Source organism: Frankliniella occidentalis, unplaced genomic scaffold, assembly GCF_000697945.3.
Source record: "Frankliniella occidentalis isolate FOCC.00 unplaced genomic scaffold, Focc_3.1 Scaffold1, whole genome shotgun sequence".
Classification (NCBI taxonomy): Eukaryota; Metazoa; Arthropoda; class Insecta; order Thysanoptera; family Thripidae; genus Frankliniella; species Frankliniella occidentalis.
The window spans coordinates 3,484,221-3,489,753 of NW_026267131.1; the positions used below are offsets into that span (position 1 = coordinate 3,484,221).

Consider the following 5,533-nt stretch of genomic DNA (forward strand, 5'->3'; position numbering starts at 1 on the left):
CATCCCCCAGCCCCCGCCACTCCCAGCAGCAGCCCGCGCCTGCAGTCTCCGCTGCCAGTGCATGCAGGCAACCCAACGTACTGCCCGCACAACTGATATATTTTTACATGTTTTGTTTTTCAAACAGAATAATTCTGTAATACACCAGTGATCTAAGTTTTGCATGCCGTCGTATTATTTTCGCGGTCGGTTGCCGCTCGTTTGCACGCAGCAGACACCACAAAGTTCCTGATGCAGAAGCTTCCCCCTTCTCTACACTATCCTGGTCAGGCCACAATCGGTCAGTATTTGGCGGAACACATTAACACATTCTCTAAAAACACGGGGGGTGACTCGCGATCTACCGCATGAAGGGGTGAATCCGCGAGAAAAGCGCGACAAGGACAGCGCAGTGCGTTCCCCCCCCCCCCCCCTCTCTCTAGACCGACTGGATCTGGACGCTAGGACCGGCTCGTCACAGCCAACGGCCAAGACACCGACCGCACTCGCGGACCGATCACCGAAGGATCATTCGAACACCTAGCCGAAGACAAAAACGAAATAATTGAAGAAAATAAAAACAGTCGTGCCAACACGAGAACCGCCAAGTTTGCAGTGTACAGTACCTCCAAGTAATAATGGTTCCACCCGCCCGCCGAATAAGGGAAAATTTGTATCGCTCCTCGTGCAGACAGTCCTCTCCTCTTGTAGTCTTGCTTATGAGGAAGTTGCCAGATAAGAGGAAGAAGGTAGCCCCGTCCCTAAACAAAGCAGAAGATGAGCGACAGTCAAGCAGAGGTTAGGATGCGTGTCGTTAGATTTCAAACAGTTTAGAATGGGCCTATGCATCTAGCACCTTGGTACCACCTATACCAAAGTTTTTTACGACAGTTGAGTCATTATCATTGAGTTAAATTAGTACCAATGCAATATGTCCGTACACTAACCTAAACAACGACACCGGGACGGTTTAGAGGATGGTGTAAACTTACTTTTCCGAAGCCAAAGTTTGCAGAAGCACTTTTGTTACGCCGGTCGTTTATGGACAAAATTTTTCTTTACAAATCCTACAAAACTTGATTCATGATCACACATCCACTTGCGACATAATGATCGCACAATCACAACACAAATCTCAGCACTTCGACACCGCGCTACACTTTGCCCCGGCACTGCACCGCAACTCACTCCTTTGGTGACAGCCGGCACGACGTCTCTCTCTCTCCCCTTCGCACTCTCCGGCAGGCCGGCCCGGAGCGGCTGCATCCGAAGACGGCACCGGCCAGCGCTTGAGCCCCCGCCGCCTTGCTTTACCGACCCCCCGACCCCATAAGCGGCAGGCAACCGTTCTGACGCGGCGGAGCACCCTGTTTGTAGCTACGCCGTTGTAGCTACAACCGACACTGGCACCATGCTGTGGTGGCGGTATTGCGAGGGGTGAATAACTCCCCTTTCCATGTGTACACCCCTAATTCTGCTCAATTCAAACTAATTCAGACCAATCCAATTTAATTCAAACAAATTAAAAACTAATTCAACTAATTCAGTCCAATTCAAGACAATGTTCAGTCAATTCAAGGCAATTCAAGCCAATTCACGCTAATTCAGTAAAATAAAATCGCAATAATTCAAACCAATTCAAAACCAATTCAACCAAGTCAGTCCAATTCAAATTCAATTCAAGCCAATTCAAGCTAATTCAAATTCAATTCTTGAAATTTGTACACCCAATTCAGGAGTTATCCACCCCTCGCGGTATTGCGTGTACAAGACCCAGGAATCTATCTGTAAAGGAGCTCCATGACCTGCAGTGGACCCGTCAACCGTCTCAGTACCCCCAGGAGTATGTTTTGACGACTGTGGCTAGATGCGGCTGTTCCCATTCCGACCACAGAATTCGCCAAAGACTGCGGAGGGATAAGAAAGTACTCCCCCACATTTCATTTAATTTTTAATATTTGCCCGTGTGGTGGTGGTGAGGGGGTAGAGGGGCGTGTGGGGGGGCGAGTGGGGTGCCCTGTCCCCCCCCCCCGGCTCCGCACGCTCCCGCATTTAGGTGCAGGTCCCCTGCCCCGTAACGCCCGAGTCAAGTACGCGCGGAGCTAGTTGTAACCTCACTATCAGACAAAACGAGGAATAAAAGCGTTCCTTTCCTCGAATTGATTTCTGCCGTTCTTTACACTATGATGACTTTGTTGGAGAAACCTGCTTTTTAACACCCCTGGAGGATGATCAGAGAGCTCCTGGAAAACGTTCTTCCGACGTTTCCCCATCACCCTGTAAAACTCTCTGATCGACATCCTGCCGATCTTCCTTGGCCGTACTCAGTGACCTATAAAACCTACAACCTGGATACACTCCTTACCTTTACACTGACCTTCTGATAAAGTGCGCTTCGAACACCTAATCCTAGACCACTGGCACACGGTACCTTGCAGCGGCACGCACCGCACCACCCCTGGGGCCGCGGGCGTGGGGTATCTGCAGCACTTACGCCCCTGCCGCTGTCTGCTGGCCGCGGCGGCTGGCGCGCAAGGGGTGCAGTGTGTGCGCGCGCCACCTAGCGGCCGCGCCGGGGACCGGGTCGCTGCGCGGCGAGCCGCCGGCGCCACCCGAGAGAGCGCGCCGCGCACCACCGGGAGCAGCCGGCCGAGGCTGGAGCGGAGGGGACCGGGACAGACCGGCTGGAGCTGGACTGGCTGGACAGAGCTGAGCTGCTGTATGACGAACGAAATGCGTTCCACGGCCTAATGTCATACATTGTGGGGCAAACCAACACCAGTAATGTCAGAAAAGTCTTGAGTGTGTCTTTTACCATGTGACATTCTGTACCCATTTCGGGCAAACTACTATAGTACCTGAGTACCACATTCTCTTCATCTAGTTTTTTTTTGTCTTTTTAGCAGATGATACCTTACAAACTTAAACTTACTTACACTTAACATACATATAACTATACATGAGTAATGTAAGGTGTCATTGCTTTTACTCTCGATAAAGAAATATTAAAGAGAACCAGAAGAAAGCTCATATACATATTGGGCTGGGCCTGCTAGGCGGGATCGTGAGGCGCCGTACGTCGCCAGTCGCCAGCCGCCAGCCGCCGTCGCGTCAGCCACGCCACGCGTTGTAGCGCTGCTGAGGCGAGCCGAGTTCCCCCGAGCCGAGCCCCGAGCGGAGCCCGAGCCCCAAGCCGAGTCAGCCGCGCTAGCGGCCCCCCTCCCTTCTACCGCTGGAGCCCCCGCACAGCACCGCACCGCCACCTACCCCCTCCCTTTCCCCACAAGTGTAAATACGGAAATATAATAGACTGGAATAGAATAATTCTTCACAAGGTATCATCTGCTTTCACGATCCGTTTCTGGTCGGAACTTTTTTTTATTGTCTTCTCGTTTTATTGATTTGTTATGCATTCCCCTGCATTACCTCAAGCGTTATATTTCATCGCGCCGTCTGTGTGTCTCGTTCCTCCGCCTTGCATTAATGTCCGTCTCTCTCTCTCTCTCTCTCTCTCTCTCTCTCTCTCTCTCACCGCACCGCACACCCCTTTTCACGCCACATCGCGCCCTTTCACATATATCGGTCGCGGCCTTACGACCCCGGCGGCGCAACGGCGCGGCGGCACCCCTCCTTGTGGACAAAGCTATGAGCAGGGCAGCCTATATCGGCGACGAGAAAAGGAAAATCCTTTACACGACACATTATCTCTCCGTGTGCCTCTTATTGTTTCCCAGGGGGCGGCGCGCGGCGTCCTTGCGGCGAGCGCCGCGGTGGCTGAGGACGACGCAAGCCGATTAAAGACGACGGCGACGGCGGGATTACAAACCATCCACACGGCGGCGGGTAAAGGTTAAGGCAGCCGGCGAAAGGGGGCTCATCATTGTGGCAGAGCGGGCGATAAAGTCGGGCGTTTGTGCTCGGCATTGTGCTGCGGCTCCCCGTCCCACACATCGGCTCCGTGATGCGCGCCCTCTTTATTCAGGGTCTAGGGCGTGTTGTGAGGCTACGCGCGCGTTATCGATGATCGAGCCCAATCACTTCGACAGCGAGGGGTTCACCGTGCGGCGAAATAAAGCGAAAAGAGAGAAAGGAAGGATAAATATATAGGACGGGAAGAGAAGCAGAGACATAGAGAGAGAGAGGAAGGGAAAATCTCAACAAGGATTGGTGCAAAAATTGTTGTGGCCACTTTTCCAAAGTACAGTTATAAATTTCTGCATTTGCATTGTCTTATTTCACCCTAAAATTAACATTTCCCAGTATTTAAAAAAAAAATTGTGTTTGGGTAATTTACAGGTGTATAAACTGGTACAGAAACATTAATTTTTTTCACAGGGGAGTTGTAGAGATGTCCAGTCGGCTAATATTGGCCAGCCCATTACCGCTGTCCACGGGAGGCCGTGTAGATTGCCCTCCCGTTGGCCGGTCGGGTTGGCCGGCGGTGGTCTCTGTCGGCCCGGACAGCACAGAAGGGCCGTGAGCCCGCTCCACCGCAATACGTCACGACCACCTCCACCATGTATACACTCGAATTATTCCTGTAATGTAACGTAATAATAGTTCTCAATAAACAAGCAAATCAAGTGTGTCAATGTTGCACACTTGAATGCGTGTAAAATGCAGTTCGTACAGGAACGGGTACGTACAAAGTAGTGTGCAAAATTTCAAGAAAAATTAAACCGTTACTTGCGTTTCAAGCGTGCTAATAGGAACTTACACACACCCACAAGTGTGTGAGATCGACGTGATATTCCCACACTTAAAATCGAATCAGTTTGTCATTGGCAGGCGGCGTCCGTCTAATCCGTCCCCGAAACGTCTGCCTGTTCGTCTTTATCCTTCCGTCCGACCGTCCGTCCGCCGGGCGCAGCGCAGCCCGAACACCCTGCCCCCCCCTCCCCTTTCCGCCCCCTTCACTTCTAGCACGGTCGTCCAATAAAATGCTAATTCCCGTTTGTCCGCACTAATCAACGGCGGGGAGAGGCGAGGATTCAGGAGGGGGCCCTGCAAAGTGGAGAGAGAGAGAGAGAGAGAGAGAGAGAGAGAGAGAGAGAGAGAGACGGGGTCGGAGTGAGAGGTATTGGTGGGAGAGAGGGGGGGTGGAGAAAGACTATCAAGGAGCGAGGAGGGGGAAATGGGTTGATTAAAATAGTGGGTGGGACCTACTTTGGTGACATGAGCGACTGAAAGCAGGATCAATGATTACCCAGGAAGTCATTCTCTCTCTCTCTCTCTCTCTCTCTCTCTCTCTCTCTCTCTCTCTCTCTCTCAAACACACACACACACACACACACACACACGCACACACTACTCACCCTGGCACCCTGGCGTTCTTTTTCACGGCGCCGAAGAAGCGTTGCCTACTTACCTGCAGCGTCGGTAGGAAACCTCGTCGACGACGGCCCCCCGGCAGCGGCGGCAGCAGACCATAGCGCCTGGCAGGGTAGGCAAATCCTCTGTTCGTCGGACAGGCGAGCGGAGCGGGCGGCCTACCCGGAGCGGCCGCAGGCGTGCAGAGTAGTAGTGGGTGAGGAAGAGAGAGAGAGAGAGAGGG

The 5,533-nt window shown here is 52.5% G+C and overlaps 1 long non-coding RNA gene across 1 annotated transcript in view; it reads right to left on the reverse strand.

The window, feature by feature from the left end:
• Positions 1-2,281: 2,281 nt before the first annotated feature.
• Positions 2,282-5,533, reverse strand: part of LOC127752378 (uncharacterized) — a 346,254-nt gene continuing 343,002 nt past the window's right edge. Inside the window, exon 3 of the long non-coding RNA XR_008012346.1 lies at positions 2,282-2,292. This is a non-coding gene — a long non-coding RNA (uncharacterized LOC127752378). The remainder of the gene's footprint in view (positions 2,293-5,533) is intronic.